The sequence below is a fragment of the Cryptomeria japonica genome, chromosome 8, assembly GCF_030272615.1.
Source record: "Cryptomeria japonica chromosome 8, Sugi_1.0, whole genome shotgun sequence".
Taxonomy (NCBI): domain Eukaryota; kingdom Viridiplantae; phylum Streptophyta; class Pinopsida; order Cupressales; family Cupressaceae; genus Cryptomeria; species Cryptomeria japonica.
The window spans coordinates 225,810,157-225,829,220 of record NC_081412.1 but is presented as its reverse complement, the minus strand read 5'-3'; positions in this window follow the sequence as shown (position 1 = coordinate 225,829,220).

Genomic DNA, 19,064 nt, shown 5'->3' with positions numbered 1-19,064 from the left:
TTATTGTAGGATACAAGGCCTGCTAGAAGATGCCTCTAGGATACAATTGGCTGCTCTTCATTTAGGAGGTACTGCTCTCACCTGGTTGGAGAATAGGACACAAGAGGAGATTGCCCATCATGGTAGAGTTAGGATGTCCTGGATGGAGTTTGTTACCACTCTTAAAGAGAAATTCTATCCTTTAGGACACATGCAAGAACTAGCTATGAGTTGGCAAACCTTTAGGCAAGAAAAAGGCCAATCAGTGCAGGAGTACACCCACGAGTTTAGAAAACGGGCAATAGAATTGAATGTACCTTTGTATACCCAAGATACCCTGCTTAAATATATAGGTGGTTTTCATTCCTACCTCTAACACATTATCCTCATGTTTAATCCTAGTAATCTAGATCAGGTATGTGTCTAAGCTACTCATATCGAGTCCAGGGGTAAGAACAGTTTTAGTGAAAACTTTGCTAAGAAATCATCCAATAAACCACTAGAGGGAAAATCATTGGATAAAGGTAAAGGGAAGAAGACGACTACAATAAAGAAAGAGGATGTTAAGCCTACGTTCTCTCATTGTAAGAAAGAAGGGCATGAAGGTGCTAAGTGCTGGAAGTTACATCTGGAACTAAGGTTGAAGCAATATGGAGGTAACAAAGGTCCAAAGAAGACTACTGCGGTGATCCAACAAGATCTTGGATCTGATTCTGGAGATGAAACTCAAATAGTTTCTACCAGGATCCAAGGTAGAGTGAAAGGTAAAAATCTCTCATTAGATGCAATTGTTTCTAATGCAAGTACAAGTAAATCAAATTCTCTTCCTAACGTGGATAAACAAAGGAATGAACTTTTTCATATTCGTGTGGTAACTAAACAAAGTAAGATTGATACTCTATTTGATACTGGTTCACAAGTCAACTTAATTTTTGAAGAGAGTGTGAAGAAATTGAATCTAACTACTACTCCGCATCCTAAGCCCTATCCACTTGGATGGGTATGTAATGATTCACAATTGCAGGTGACAAAATAGTGTAAATTACATTTCTCCCTTACTGCTAATTTCATTGATGAAGTAGAAGTAGATGTTGTACCTCTAGATATTTGTGGTCTTTTTTTAGGAAGTCCATATCTTTTTGATAGAAAAACAATCTTTTATAGGGGGAGAATAAGTATCATTTGTTCAAATATGGTAAAGAGTACATAGTTAGATTGCATAAAGTCAAAACTAATCTTGCATTAGTAAATGTTGGTAAAATGAAAAAAATAGTAAATGCGAGTAAAAACTTTGTACTAATGCTTCTAAAATCCAAGGATGATGATAAATCCGAGGCATTTAAGGGGTGTAAACGAAAACATAAGGCCAAATTGGTCAAAATTGTATCTACATATGATGACCTTTCTCAGGAACCAAAGGGATTGCCACCCAAGAGAGAGATCCAGCATGAGATACATTTCTAGCAATGCGTGCCTCTTCCTAATATCGACATGTATCGCTTATTTGTTCTACAAAATGAGGAGATCAAGAAACAGGTTCAAGAGTTGGTTGTGAAAGGAGTAATTCAACAAAGCACTTCTCCATGTGGCTCACCAATTGTCCTAGTGCCGAAGAAGGATGGGTCCTAGAGGATGTGTATTGACTACTGAGCCCTAAATAAGATCACGGTGAAGAACATGTATCCTCTTCCTCGTATTGATGATTTAATTGATCAACTAAAGCATGCAGTTTATTTTACTAAGGTGGATTTGCAAAGTTGTTATCATCATATTAGGATTGCAGAAAATGACAGTTGGAAAACTACATTCACGACTAAGCAAAGATTATACGAATGGTTGGTAATGCCTTTTGGTTTGTGCAATGCACCAGCCACTTTCATGCGTGTAATGAATTATGTATTTCTTCCTTTCATTGATGAATTTGTAATAGTCTATCTAGATGATATCCTTGTATTTAGTAAGTCTTGGGATGATCATGTAAGTCATGTAAAGAAAGTTTTTCATGTTTTGAGAAAAGAAAAAATCTATGTAAAGATGTCAAAATGCGAGTTCGCAAAGACATCTCTAGTGTACTTAGGCTATGTTGTAGGAAATGGTCAGTTGAAAGTCAACCCTACGAAGGTGGAAGTAATTGTAAAATGGTCTAAGCCAAGTACAATAACTAAAGTAAGAAGTTTCTTAGGTGTTGTTTGGTATTGGAGAAAGTTTATTTCTAACTTAACCTATATAGCATCATTGTTGCATGCATTGACAAGTACAAAGACAACTTTCCAGTGGGGAGGACCTCAGCAGAAGGCTTTCAACACTTTGAAGGATAATTTGAGCACCGCACTTGTTCAGACTTTGCCAAATTTACAGAAACCATTTGAGATCGAAACCGATGCAAGTGGATATGCCATGGGAGCAGTTCTAATGTAAGGAGGTAAGCTAGTATGTTATCACTCTAAAACTTTCACATATGCAGTGACTAACTATCCTACTTATGATAACAAAGTTTATGCACTAGTTCAGAGTGTTAAAAAATGGAAGCACTGTCTAATGGGAAAAGAAACAATCATCCATACTGATCACCAACCACTACAATATCTACATTCAAAATCAAAATTGCAGCAAAGTAAGCACTTTAGGTGGATGGGATTCCTTCAACAATTTCACTTGGTAATTAAGTAAAAGAAGGGTGTTCATAATAAGGTAGAATATATCATTTCCAGGCCTCCTATCATGAATTCTTTGGTTATCCTTCAGGAAAGTTCCATGGCTCACAAAAGTTTTCAGGAATAATATGTCATGGATGAAAACTTTAAGGATATTTATACAACTCTAACTACAGGCAAACAAGTAGAAGAAAAGAACTACTATGTGAAAGATAAACTATTGTATCATTTAGGAAAGTTATGCATTCCTAAAGGTGAACATGCATAAGTAGTTAGAGAAGCTCACACGTCATTGATTGCTGGACACTTTGGTGTTAGAAAAATAATGACTCAATTACAGAAATTTTGTTATTGGCCTCACATGCAAGAAACTATAACTAAATATATCAAAGGATGTATAATGTGTGAAACAAGTAAACCAAGTACGGGAAGTTGGGGTTGTACACACCTCTTCCTATTATTTCTCATCCTTGGGAAAGTGTTTCGATGGATTTTATTGGAGGACTTCCCACATCTAAAAAGGGACATGACTATCTGTTTGTAGTAGTTGACAGATTTAGCAAAATGTGTGTTCTAATGCCTTGTAGGAAACATAACATAGCTGAACCGACAACTCATTTGTTCTTCCAATATGTATGGGTATATTTTGGGCTCCCTACATCCATTGTATCAGATCAAGATTATCGATTCCTAGGAGAATTTCGGTCCACATTGTGGGATCTCATGGACACAAAGCTAAAGAAAAATACAGCTTTCCATCCTCAGACCGATGGACAAATAGAAGTGGTAAATAGAACAGTTGTACACTTGCTTCGAGGCTACTGCAACAAAAATCCCAAGCTATGGGATGAGAGTCTACACTATGTGCAACATGATTACAATCATGTAACACACTCTTCTACAAAAAGATCTCCTTTTGAAATGTGTTTAGAGTATGTGCCAAGAACATCGATGGACTTCGCCTTTGGAAAAGATGATGTTGAAGATGGACGTCATGATGCAGAGAGGGATTTTAAGTCGATTCAAAAAGTTCAAGTAGTTCATCAGGCAGTAGAAGCTCAGTTGGAGAAGAGACAAGCCAAATACAAGGCTCGACATGACAAGCATCGCATAAATAATCATTTTCAGGTTGGCAACCATGTTTGGTTACATATTAGCAAGGAAAGGATGCAAGATGAAGGTAAAAAGCTTAAGCCTAGTGGATATGGTCCCTTTGAGATCTTGGAAAAGATCGGTATAAATTACTTTTTCCTTAATCTTCCTCCATATATGAAAATTTACTCAGTTGTAAATGTAGAAAATCAGAAGTTGTACGAGCCTCCAATGATATTGGATGAAGATGAAGATGTTTAGGTTCCTTCTATTGATGACCTTTCACCTGAGTATATGTCAGAGCTACAAGAGGATGTCATTCTTGATAGAAATGTCAGATCTTCAAAAAGAGGTGCTATTGAGTACCTAAAGGTTGGACGTAAAGGGATGCATCCTAGAAAAGAATAATTGATGGCGATTGACAGAGTGAGGGAGTTGTATCCTCGTGTACTTTTTGAGTGATCAAGCTTTCGGCGGTCCAAAAGCTCTCCAGTATAGAGGATTGATCCAAGACGATATGCTCCGATATAATTGAGAACAAAAAAAATTGTGTTTATGGGGAGGGTTGAACCCGTGACCACCCATATACATGCTCTATGCTCCACCACTCTACCGCGAGATCTCCGTTGACTAATCTAGGAGGCAGGTTTGTCTTAAAAAATAACAAACCACTAAGAGGGGATATGTGGGAGTCGAACCATCGACCCCCTATTTTCCATTTGTCTCTCCAAACCACTAAGTTGTCCATTTCGGCAAATAAGTGGCAAAATATCTATTTAAACAAGCTCATCAGGATAAGGCTGAGATTGGAGGGCTCGGGTCAAGCCCGAGTCCCCCCAAAATAAAACATAAAATCAAAATATAAACCCAAAAATATTTTAAGGGCATATTTTAAATGGGCTACAATTATTCTTAAAATATTTTAATGTTATTTAAGTGGGATTTTTGAAGATTTATTGTTGTAAATGGAAAATATGGTTGTTTTGTAAAATCATATGGTTATGAACCATATTAGGCAATAATTGTGTATAAAAGGGGGGTGAGTTTTGAGTTTGAATTAGTGGTGATTTGTGAGAGAAGTTTTTATGGAGTTTGAGTGTTCATCTCTATGCAAGTGGGAAGGCTAATGTCTTGCTATTGCATTTGAAGGAGAAGGACTTTGTACTCATTGTAATCAGGAGACTTGTAACTTGTCCAAATTGAAGACTTTGTAACTATTGTTGGAGCATAATCAAGGATCGGTCACTCTATTGGAGAGGGTCCCAAAGACATAGCCATATTGGTGAACTCCATTATCAACTCATGTTCTTGTCTTCTCTCTTCTCTCTCTCTCTGTTAATTCATCACTTTATTATTGTTATGATCATTTAAGCATTTCAATACATTTTTAAGACCTTCAATTTAATCGTTGTAATAGTTAATCATACACGTGCAACAGTCATAGATCCTAACATCAGATCAGGTATAGAACCTGTGAACCCATTTATACCCAGATCCAAACAGACTAAATTCCTCAGTTTTCCAACTCCTGAGGAAATAGTTCCACTTAATTTGTTTCTTTTCATATTTAACTCCATCAATTGGGTCATATTGAAGATGGCTTTTGGGAGTGTCCCTTCCGAGGGGTTTCCGATTAAATAAAGGGTGGAGATAGGGAGCATGGTAATACTCAAGGTAAATGGTCCCTCAATAAGATTCAATCCAAGATCAAGCCACACAAGACTACTACAATTTCCTATTTCTGCAGGGATAGTGCCTGAAAGGTTGCCTGAGCCATACAGTGATAATTGGAAAAATTGTTTCAAATTTCCAAGCTCAGGTGGTATATAGCCATACAACTGGTGATCACCCCCAAGAAACAATACCTTTACTTAGAGCTATAGGGATTTGGGTCTTCAACTTGTTATCGTTCACAAAAATGTACTGTAATTTACTAAGTCTCTCAATATCAGATGGAATACTTCCTGTCAAGTAGTTACCACCAAAAACAACAAAGTCTAATCCAAAATTAATGATTCATTAGAGGAGAAGGAGGATGGAATGTTACCTTTAAAGTAAAGATATAGAGATTTGTGTACCTGTGCGTTTGTTAACACCAAGGACCAAATATAGGAGAGATGTTCAATTGCTCAGAGAATTTGGAATTCTTCCACTTAGATCATTGAAGGACAAATGAAGATGTTGTAAGTTGATAAGGCCACCAAATTCGTTGGGTATGGTCCCCGTCAAATTGTTCCTTGAAATTCTAATCCAATGAAGGTGTGTACAATTACCAAGAGATGTGGGGATGGAACCAATCAGTAGATTTGTGTTGAGGTCTTATACTCTCAAAGGCTTCAGGTGGAATCCTTACCCTCAAATAATTATAAGAGAGATTTCAAGAGTGTAGCGAGGAAAGGCTCCCTATGGAAGGAGAAATGGTACCTTCCAATCCCAATTGAGGGGGAATGATGTGTTAGGATGAAGAAATGAAATAAAAACAACAGATGAACATAATTAAATACACACACAACACAGAAAAATTAAACACACAGATTTATCGTGGTTCAACAATTGCCTACATCCACATTGAAACAGGGGAATCTAAGATTAATCACCAATCTGGTACACATATATACAGCTACATTCAACTACAACAATTAACCTTCATCAATGAATTACAATCAGCTCTTAAAGAGAAAGAAAAGAGAATATGAATAGCCAAGAGTTTTGGCGGCAAACAAGGAAGGAGTCCGTTGGACTTCAACTTCCAACAATCTCCCACTGAAGGCCAACAAACTGCTGCAACAAGTAGATTCCCCCACTCGGTTCTACTATCAGTTATTGGAAAGGTCGAGAGAAGCTCGACAGAAATTGAACTTCTCCCACTTAACCACATTAGTGAGCACATCAGTTGGATTCAAGTTGGTATGAATCTTATCTACATGAAACTTGCCTTCTTCGACCATATGGCGAACATAATGACTGCGAACATCAACATGTTTTGATCGCGGCTGAGATGTCTGATGTTTAGTCATAAAAAATGCACTGCTGTTATCACAAAACAAAGCAAAATCTGACTCTTGAAACCCAACTTGCTGAACAGGAGTTGCAACCATACCATCTCTTTTGCTCCCTCAGAAAGAGCTATGTATTCTGCTTCTGTGGTTGATTGAGGAACTGTATGTTGAAATTTTGAAGCCCAACTAATCGCTGCCCTGACAAATGTGAAAGCATAACCAGAAGTAGAATTTCTTTTGTCTAAGTCGCCAAAAAAATAAGAATCGGTAAACCCTTGCAAAACTGTCTTGTCCTTTCCAAAGCATAAACAAAAATCAGAAGTACCTTTGAGATACCTAAAGATATACTTAACCGCCTCCTAATGTGATTTGCCCAGATTAGCCATAAATCTGCTCACCAATCCCACAGCATGAGCAATGTCCAGTCGAGTAGACACCATAGCATACATGAGGCTTCCAACTACACTTTTGTATGGAATTTTATCCATAAACTCCTTATCTTCTTGTGTTTTAGGACACAATTGAGAAGACAACTGAAAATGAGAGGATAAAGGTACACAAACAGACTTAGCATCCGCCATACCAAATCTGTCCAAGACTTTTTTAATGTAGTCTTGCTGAGATAGTTTGAGTTCTCTCTTTTTTCTATCCCGAAAAATAGTCATTCCTAGGATCTTCTTTGCTGCCCCTAAATCTTTCATGGCAAATTCCTTTGCTAAATGAGTCTTAAGTTCACTCACAATCCTCATGCTTGTGTCGGCCACTAGCATATCATCCACATAAAGCAGAAGAATGACAAATTCACCATTAGGAAGCTTCTTGTAATAGATACAAGGATCAGACTCGCTGCGAGTAAACTTGTGATCAATCATGAACTTGTCAAATTTAAGATACCATTGTCAGAGGGCTTGCTTAAGTCCATACAAACTGCATTTCAATCTACAATAAAGGTGTTCTTGCCCCTTTTTAATGAACCCTTTTGACTGATGCATAGATAGTTCCTCATTAAGATCACCATGGAGAAAAGTCGTCCTCACATCGAGGTGTTCAAGTTCAAGATCCCAGGCTGCAACTAAGCCCAACACTGCTCGGATGGTAGTCATTTTAACTACTAGCGAGAAAATTTCTTTGAAGTCGAGGTCTTGCTACTGAGCATATCCCTTTACAACCAGTCTTGCTCGAAATCTTTTGTGACCATTAGCTTCATCTTTTGGTTTATACACCCATTTATTTCTTAATTCCTTTCTGTCAGGCGGAAGTGGCACCAAATCCCATATCTGATTTCTCACTAGTGCATCCATTTCTTGGCACATTGCAACATGCTAGTTATCACGATTTGCATTTTTATAAGCCTCTCTATATGTTGCAGGCTCTGTTTGATCAGAGATGAGCAAAGAAGGTTTAGCCTCTTCACAAAATAGTAAGTCATAATCAGAAAATTTTGTAGGAGGTCGCCTCTGTCTGGTTGATTTCCTCAATTGACTCTCTACTGGAGTAGTAGAGTCATTCAAGTTTTGAGATCCCTGTTTATGCAAACTCATATCTCTCTGATTGTCTTTGTTTATGTTCCCTAAATTGACTCTGTTTTTTAGTTTGGTAATGTCTTTGTCTGCGGGATAATAAAAAACTTATGGATTTTTATCCACGTGAGTTGCACGCAGATCACAAGAGGACGTACCCGCAAAATTACTTGCCACGGCATGCCTTTGGCGAGTGTGCAGAGGACAGGGTGCCAAGGCGACATCTCCTACGACCCGGGATTGTTAGGAGTGCAGGGAGTGGGGAGCCATGGTGGCATCCTCCATGGTCTGTGTTGGAGGAAGACTCCACGGTGGGACTGCGGAGGTGGAGGTGCAGAGCACCGTGGAAGTTGCCCAACCAAATAATGTGAGCCAACATCACCATGATAATTATTTTCCAAGTTTCCTCCAACATTGGTGGTATTTTGGGGAGGATATGCTCTGTTTTGCAAACCCCCAAATTTTGGAATAAATGAAGACCAAACATTTTCAACACTCACTTCATCATTCTTAGACTGAGAATTTTATTCAACTGATGTAGATTGCATAGGAGCTCCCACTGAATGAGAGAGAAGAGGCAGAGCATTGGTAGTTGAATTCTGAAATAGAGACATAGGGACATAATCTGTCTCTGATTTATTTGCATCTTGTAGTGCGGGAAAGGAGGTCTCATGAAAGACTACATCTCTGCTGCGAATAATCCTTTTGTGAACCGAATCCCACAATCTGAAACCAAACTGCTCTTCTCCATACCCCACAAAGATACATTTCGGCGACTTTGGATCCAATTTCATTTGCTTTTCCTTGGGTATATGCGAGAAGGCTTCGCATCCAAACACATGAAGATGCAAATATGAAATCATCTTCCCTTGCCATTCCTCTTCCAGAATACCAAAGTCTAATTTAGATGATGGACTTCCGTTGATTAAATATACTATTGTGTTACACGCTTCTGCCCAAAATTCTTTGCCTAAACCTGCATTAGACAACATACATCGTGCCTTTTCAAGAATTGTTCTATTCATCCTCTCGGCTGCACCGTTTTCTTGAGGAGTGAAAGAAACAACCTTGATTCTTCTAATCCTATGCCCAATCTGATTTTCAACTAAATCCTTGAAAATTTTAAATTTTGAAAATACTTCAGATTTCCTAGAAAGCATATAAATCCATACTTTTCTTGTACAATCATCAAGAAATGTTACAAAATAGTTAGCTCCTCCAATGGAGGTTACCTCAGTCGGTCCAAAAACATCCGAGTATACAAGCTCCAGCGGTGTTGTCTTTGTGTCACGCCACCTTTCAAAAAACTGACTCTCTTTTGTTTGCCATAAAGGCAATGTTCACAAAAAGCTAAGTGAACAAGTTTGAGGCCTGGTAGTTGATTTCTTGTATGCATAACATGGAGACCTTTCTTGCTAATGTGCCCAAGTCTTTGATGCCAAAGATCCGCTTTGCTGTCCTCAATCACCATTGCAGCTCCCACTTCACCATGAGTCTTAAATATGTATAGACTTCCCACTTTATTTGCATTTGCAATTAGCATGGTACCATATGTTACTTTCCATGTATCTGAGAGAAAATTAACATTAAGACCTTGACCAAAGAGTTGTCCAACGGATATCAAATTCCGCTTCAATTTTGGGACATGGCGAACATCTTTGAGTAGCCATGTTTTACCACCTTCTAATGGCAGCAATACATCCCCTTTGCCTGTAATTTCACAAGCTTTGTTATCTCCTAAGAAAACATTGCCAAATTGACCTTCATGGTAGTTAATGAACGCTTCAAGACATGAGGTAGCATGATAGGAGGCACCAGAATCAAGCACCCACGAATCCCGAGTAATGTCGGTTGTTGAAAGGATTAAAACACTATCATCTTTATCATAAACTGTATTTGCTTCGCTGTCCCACACTCTCTCTTGTGCTCTTTTGAAATTTTCGCAATCCTTTTTCACATGACCAGCTTTGCCACAAAACCAACATTCACCATTTTTGTTTCTAGACTTCGACCTCTTTACTGATTTCGAACGTCTATGGTAATTATTTCTGCCTCTATTATGACTTCTACCTCTATTATCGGTATTGACCATGGTTAAGGCTTCACCGGATGAAGGTTCATCATTCTTTCTTCTCAAATCCTCGCTGAGAAGAGTAGCTACTACATCATTAAAAACTAACTTATTTTTACCGGATATAGATGTGCTAACTACTGTTACAACACCATCCCAGCTGCTTGGTAAAGAACATAATAACAAAACAACCTTTCTTTCATCATCTTGTGTCATCCCCATCGAAGTTGCTTGACTAATCAATGTATTGAATTCATTGATGTGGTTTGCCATAACACAACCTTCCTTCATTTTCAGTTTGTACAAGCGCTTCATAATAAAAAAATTATTTGCAGTCAAAGCCATTTCATACATGGCTGAGAGTCTATCCCATACTTCTTTTGTTGTTGCATCACCCGTGACATTGAAGAGAACATTATTGGACAGCGAGAGAAAAATTGTCGCTCTCACCTTCTTGTCCAATTTTACCCAATCTTCATCAACCATCCTAGCTGGTTTCTTTGCTTTCCCTTCAAGCATGAGTGAAAGGTCTTGTTTTATCAGCAAAGACTCCATCTGCACTTTCCATAATCCAAAGCTCTGATCGGAGAACTTCTCTATCTTCGATTCTTCCATGATTCTGGAAATTCAAACACCAAAAGCTAAACAACGATCTAACCTCACTGTGATACCAATTGTTAGGATGAAGAAACGAATTAAAAATAGCAGATGAACATAATTAAATACACACACAACACAGACAAATTAAATACATAGATTTATCGTGGTTCAGCAATTGCCTACATCCACATTGAAACAGGGGAATCATAGATTAATCACCAATCTGGTATACACATATACAATTGCATTCAGCTACAACATTTAACCTTGATTAATGAATTACAATCAGCTCTTAAAGAGCAAGCAAAAAGAATATGAATAGCCAAGAGTTTTGGCCGCAAATAAGGAAGGAGTCCGTTGGACTTCAACTTCCAACATGATGGCCACCACTCTGTGGGTATGTTTTTTGCACCAAACCCCATTCCACAAACACACATTTTCCAAATTGGTAGAAGTCCATTTGGAAAGCGACTACAAGGGGTCGGCTTTTATGCCATTTCTGAAAGAGAGTAGATATTTCACGTCCCTCTTCTCTAAAAATTCTTCATCACCTTCGTCGAGTAGCATACGACCTTTCACAACAGAAAACATTCCATCCATGTGAGGACCACACAAAGCAAAGAGATGAGGAGAATAGGAGGCGTTGTGAACAAGTATTGCAGTGGTAGTGGTTGATGTGAATGCCAGAGCGCAGCTTAACCACAACGCTTGAATCAACAAACTTCCTCTCATTTGTGTGCTCTCCATTTGTTTTTTTTTAATTAAACAAGCAAGAAGGAAAAAAATTATACAATGAGGGCAACAACACAACTGTCTAAAACACCTCCCTCCATCTGCCTCTATTTTCCTTCATCTCCTTCTTCCACAGCTAACGATAGTCCCATGGTAAATGTATATATAACACATTTAAGCCTCTCACATTATAATTTACTAGTGATTTACATATACACCTCAATGTAGCTGACACATCTTCTTTTACCAGCGGTTTACATATCCACCTTAATGCAAGAGCTAGAATTGGTCAGCTCCAAACATGCATAATAACTAAAAATTTAGGTTTTATATCAACTAAGCACATATATATCTAAACCATCAACACATCATATCGCACCTTTCAACACCAATCAAATATGTCTGGATCAATCACAAATGAAGTAACACATGATGTCAGTCAATTATCAAGACTGTTGTTAAGACTACTTAGTGTTAACCTCTTTAGCAATGAGGAAAAACTTAAAACATTATGCAAACAAATAACATCACATTTGAGACCATATACAACCTTCTTACAACATCTTTTGAAGAGATCAATCATTACAAGTTAGTGCAAAGGAACATCAATATTGAACTATTAAACATTGTGCACATTGAATAATATACATGAAGTCATACCATGGACCGAAGCACTGGACAACCTTGAAAAACTTGTCACTAATCAAATACAATTTCCTCAATATCGTCTAAAATCTACAAGGTCATATCAATCATTGTGGTAGAATCTAGAGTATTCTAGAGACCCAACTTAAACATAATACACTAATAGATTGAAAGCAGGAAACACATATAAATTTTTCTATACAAATACTTGCAAACCTAGAAATTGACATAATGGTGCCAAACATATGTTCAGAGCATGACCCAAGAACCACGCATAAAAAAAATATAAGATGGAAGAATGTGGAGAAAAATATCACCACACATACATAGAGAACCATTGTGAAAGGTCATGTTGGTATCGATTCACGGACTAAGGAAAAGATGTGCACCAACTTACTTCCATGGGAGAAGGCGTTGAATGATATGGTGGATAGTTGGGACTATATCTCTTAATGCCCTTGTTATTTTCTTTTTTGTTGTCATTCATCTTAGGTGTTTTTATCTTGTTGTTCCAAACATTTATGTTTACTCATATGTTATGTAAATTTTGTCAAGCTCTGAGATGATTGGTGGGCTTTCTCTCCAAGCTGTATTTATTTTTTGATGATGAGTGGTTTTTTATTTTGATGTGTAACAAGTTGGGGATGTTCCCCAATTAACTTAATAAAAAACAATATATTTGTAAAACTGTAATGTCCCTTATTAGGATGGCTTATGAATTTTGGGACATAACCTAATACTTTAACTACAAGAGTCTTTTCCTTGAGGAAGTATCAAGAAATTGATATAGATGATAGTAAATATCACTTGTAATGAGAATGATGAACTATGTACAGATATAAGAATATATTGATCCTCCCAGACTTGTTACAAGAGATAACTCAATGCTATATATTTATATTGCAATTTTTATAATGGATCTAAGACTGATATTCTGTTTTATAGTGTGCAAGCCCTTCCCATCTGATATGATAGACTATCTTCTGCTATGTCTGAGATACAGGTGATTATGTAGTGGCTATTTGAGAGGTACTATCGTTCTTGTTCTGATCGCTTCACTAAAGAATTTGGGTCTTGTTGGATTGATGAACTGTCAAAGTTGGTTACAACATTTGGCTTTCGGTCATGCAGAGTATACGATTAAGGTGAGGGTGTCAATGACATAATTGATTCGATCTCTAGCCTTTAATGTTTAATTCTTGCATCCGACTGGCATCTTCGAGGTATGAGTTGTATTTGTTAGCAATCAGCTATGGATTAGAAGTCCTTGTTTCCCTTCAGCTATCACACAAACTATCTCTCCCAAAAGTAACATGTATAATATCCTCTTATAAAACTCCTTCCATCTCTTCTTCTCCCCGCTTGGAATATATCACAATGGCCTTTCATATCTTTCAATAGGACTTGATGTTAGAAGTTGTATCTCACCATCACACCCCTTTGCACTTAGTGACTCATACGTGCCTCTTAATTATGATTACTTTTGTTATTAGTGTGCTTACATATTGTTGGTGTAAATAATTATTCATCATGGATATTATTACACCTTACTTAGGTTTACTTAGGAAATGCATTTCATAGTAGTTTGGGTATGAGACACTTGGGTGTTTGTGCCACATTGAGATAGTGTGTGTAGGAGAATTTCCACCTTTTGTGGACTTATCTTGTTGTTACATTCCACATTCAGTGGGTGATCCACCTCATGTGGAATATTATATTGTTTTTCCTACCTGCCCACACCTATTTCCTGCCTACCCTTGTTTCTTATTGAGCCACATGTCATGTTTTTGTGCTCACATATCCATATAGCATTGCCTATATAAGCAGGCTCATCTACATTGTATGGAACAATGATTGATGATCCAGTTGATCAGTATTTTCATCTTGATAGAATACAGTTTATTTCTATCATCTATTTTGTCTCTCTTATTTGTGCTTTCCATTTCCTCTTGATCTTGGCAATATCTCACATGGTATCAGAGCCATTAGAGTGCCATTGGTTTGCTAATTGAGAGAAATTTGATGCTATTTGTGGTTGTGTATTTTGGAGCTTTCTATTGCAGGTTATTATTGAAGTTTGATGGGTCAAATCTGAGGTCACCGTTGGATTGAGGAGGTCCAAGAAAGTCAGTTTTGTCTTCTGTTTAATCCAAATCGGACTTCGGAGGCCAAATCTAGAGGCATTTGAAGTTTGAAGCTGCGGCAAAATTTTTCCGGAAATTATAATTTTGCAGGCAATTTTCAAATAGTGATATCTCACTCATCCAAACTCCTTTTTTCGAGCAATGTTTTTTGTTTTGGGGTAGAATTTTGTGATATATATAGTGGTGCAATAGTTTTCTGTTTTTCGGATACAGGTTTTTCGGAAATTGTGAAATCCCAATTTTTACAACTTTGGAGGCTTCATTTGGGCTCATATGGACTCCTTTTCAGGTGCCGTTTTTTTTGAGAGTGCATAATTTTTTGAATTCTTTTATAATATGCCATTAGTTTGTAGTGATTGTGAGTAGAAATTGTACTTTCGGTATTTGGTCATTTTTTGGCCTATTTGGTACTTGTATTTTGCTTGGATCTCAGTTTAGATCACTAGCAGTATTTGTTGAAGTCTCTTATATCTCATTTTGAGAAGTTGTAAAGTTAAAATCAGAAGTCCACTTTTCCATTATTTGCAAGTGCCAACATGATCTTTTTATGGGGGGTCAGTTGTTCATTTATATCTCTTGGTGAAATTCCATTCGGGGGCATCTTCATCTGCAGTAATCTATAGGGCTTCTTTGTTGGTGGCATCATTTTCATGTTTCCACATTTGAATGTTTTATCATGATGTATGCTCTTGCATGAGCAATGTTGTACTCACACTATCATAAAGTGCCACACCTCTTTGTATCTTGTTATTGTTGACTATTTGATGTAATCCTCTTGTACACATGGATTAGGAATATCTTGTGAGACTTGGTGCATGGCTCCAGTTGAGACTTAGATTGTACACATTTGTACATAACTCCCATGAGACTTGGATTGTACCAGTATTTTTGTCATTTATGAGTATCAAGATGATTCTCAAAGCAGGTTGTCTCCATGCCTGATCTTCATTTTTGTTGCAATGAGTGATTCATTGTCATCGACTTGGTACCTAGTTTTGTCACACTTTGACATTATTGGTGCAACATTGGCTCTCTTTCTTCCTTATGGAGAGGTATTTTGGTCATCATCATTGAACCATCCTTGCAAGAGATTTGACATTGAGGGGGGGCTTCATGGTCTCTTCCTCTCTCTTGTGTGGGGGACATATTTTGTTCTTCTCATTCATCATTGAGAGCATTGTGTGCTTTCATCATCTCTCTTTTGGGGGAGGGTTTTTTCCCATTGGGTTTTTCTCTCTTTCCCCGCTTTGTGAGAGATTTCATTGCATTGGTTTGCATGCATTTGCATTTGTAAATGGGTACCTAACATGGCCTAATAGCTAGGACCCATCTTGCATTGCTTAGTTGCATTGTAGACTTTAGTGCATTCCCCTAAGTTGCACTTAAGGGGGGGTGTTGGTGAAAATAATTATTCATCATGGATATTATTACACCTTACTTAAGTTTACTTAGGAAGTGCATTTCATAGTAGTTTGGGTATGAGACACTTGGGTGTTTGTGCCACATTGGGATAGTGTGTGTGGACTTATCTTGTTGTTACATTCCACATTCAGTGGGTGATCCACCTCATGTGGAATATTATATTGTTTCTACTACCTACCCACACCTATTTCCTACCTACCCTTGTTTCTTATTGAGCCACATGTCATGTTTGTGTGCTCACATATCCATATAGCCTTGCCTATATAAGTAGGCTCATCTACATTGTATGGAACAACGATTGATGATCCAGTTGATCAGTATTTTCATCTTGATAGAATACAGTTTATTTCTATCATCTATTTTGTCTCTCTAATTTGTATTTTCCATTGCCTCTTAATCTTGGCAAAATCTAACACATATTTCTTGAACAATAATCTATTGAAGGCTTCATGTATGATCTACATTTCTTCCTTGGGATCATAATAAGATAGGAATAATCAACAACTTGATCTTATAGGGTTCAACATTGTCTTTCATCTATTCTGATTGATAGCTTCCATGGTGATCATAAGAGTCTGATCGTGATATCAATATGATATGAAATCGATTTGGAGATTCACATTGTTTATTTTATTCATTATTAATTTTAATTTGTCCAAGTTCCTAATTTGTAGATTAATTACATACAATTAGTGTAATGTCAAGGATGGGGACATTACAGTCTCCCCTGCTTGAATTTTCTTGTCCTCAAGAAATTTTCTTCCTCTCTGTCCTCATTCCTGGATGAACCTGCATGTAGAATCATAGATTTGTAGTTCCAAATATATAATCATATAAATTAAAGTAGTGATAAATGTTAGAAAAAAAAATTCTACTTTGTTTTTCATTGCATCTATGACAACTTAGAGGGGTTGGCTTCCTTGAGCTGTTATGCCCCATTTGAGAGAGACTGGCATCCTTGAGCCCTTCTGTCTACTTGAGAGAGATTGGCTTCCTTGAGCCGTCTCTGTCCAACTTGGGAGGAATTGGCTTCCTTGAGCCAATTTACCCAATCTTGAGAGGAACCGCCTTCTTTGTACCATAATTCCTCTACAATTCTTTATGCTTGGAAGGAATGAGGGCTTCCCTTGAGCCATTTCTACTCCAAGCCTAACAGACTTACTTGCTCTGCTTGGCAGCTCAGGTCAACCTTTATGCCATTCTCAATCCCTTACATTACTTGATTTTATATTAGTCTCTATTTATAATTGGAAGGAATGGGGACTTCCCTTGAGACATTTCTACACCAACCCTAAGATACTTACTTTCTCTGCTTTGTGGCTCAGGTCAGCCTTTGTGCCATTCTCATCCCCTTCTTGGGAGGGAGGGAGATCCTATCGGAGCCATTTCTACACCAATCCTAAGAGAGGTTGTTCTCTACAACCTTCTTACTCCACTTGGCGGTCCCTATTTGTTTTCCACATCCTCACTCCCCTACTTATTCTTTGGAAGAAATGGGGTCTTTATTGAGTCATTCCTACACCAAGCATCTACTTGGCAACCCTTACTATCTTGACCACTATTACCACTTCCCTCTTTTGGTTGATTGGAACCAAATTTCTTAGCTCTTTAAGGTAATGTCCTTAAGGATTTATATGTTCTAGGATGGACCCTTTCACAAGTCATTCGTCCATATTATTCTATATCTATATGCATTATTAAATCTCTTTAGGCAATTTTATTAATGATGTCTACCTTCTTAGGTTGATGCTACTTTAATTACAATATTGTTAACTAGTATTCATTCACATTCAAGACAATTTTACTTTTCCTTGAATGTTTAAATATCTTCTTCTTTTTCTTCTATTTGATGTATTTGACCCTTTTTACATTGATGGTCGTGCCTCTAGGGTTCCTTGCATTTGAAACATAGGTTCTTCCTCCTTAGGTCTTCTCTTTGTTCTAGGCCATCTTTGGTTTGCAACCTATGTCCAGGTCTCCATATTTCCTTGCAAAAGTAACATGGTCTTTCTTCCTCCTTAAAATCTTCATCTCTATGAGGGTTTTTTGGATAAGCTTTGGACATATATTTTGGTTTCTCTTTGGAATAGTTGGCTTCAACTTTGATGGCCCTTTGTATAGCTTCACCCAAACTTTGGGGTTCCAATGGGTTTACTATCTTCTTAATTGACTCTTTGAGTCCTTCCACAAATAGATATGTAAGCCTTCTTTGAGAGAGATCTGATACCATGACTGCTAAGTTTTGGAATTCATTGGCATAGTCCTCTACGGACCCTTGTTGAGTGAGTAGTGTTAATTGTTTGAAGTACCACTTAGGGTGCCTTTGATCGAACCTTTTGATGAGCCTTTGAGTGAATTCTCCATAAGTTGTAATGTTTTGATGTGCTTGGGTGATGAGGCCATGATGCCACCAATCATGTGATGTCCCAGCTAAGTGAAGAGTAGTGAACTTGATGGCATTTTCCTCCGTCATAGGACTTAGTGATAGATATGTGTCCAATTTCTAGACCCATGATTGGGCGGTAGATTTCCCTGACCCATTGAAGTAGGGGAAGGACATTTTTTTGATCCTTGCCTTGAGATCTTTGTCGATGTGTCTTTTCCTTCTATTGGTATTAACTTGGGTCTTGACCTCATAGTATTCCTTAAAGGGAATAAGTCTTTATACTTCAAGATCTAATCTGTCACGACCCGACTTAGACCCTAGTTAGATTTACTTTACTATGCCAAATACTTATATTGTTTACATTTTGCACGTAATTATTTGATTAGCTTTTTAATGATGTTAGATGGTAATTTGTGGTTTAATGACATTAATGATGGTCAATTATTTTATAATATCATTATTTAATGATGATGAATTATTAATTTCAATTATGATCATTAATGATATTAATGCTTTAATTAGATTTTAAACCTGATAATATGAATAATGCATTTTATTATCGTGATTTGACGACCTTTTTGTTGAGTTGGAGTAAGTTGTAGGTTAATCGTCGAAGGCAGATATATGACCGAGGAGGGGTTTTTCTAGCTCGCCAGTAGCAACCTAAGTATTGGAACCTTGTGCAAAGTACCCAATTAGATAAGCAATTAGTAAATAAAATTAGGGAGTTTAATATAAAATGATAAAATAAAATTATTAAAATAAAAATAAAATAATAATAAGGATAAATTATTGAATATACAAGTATTTAATATTGCAA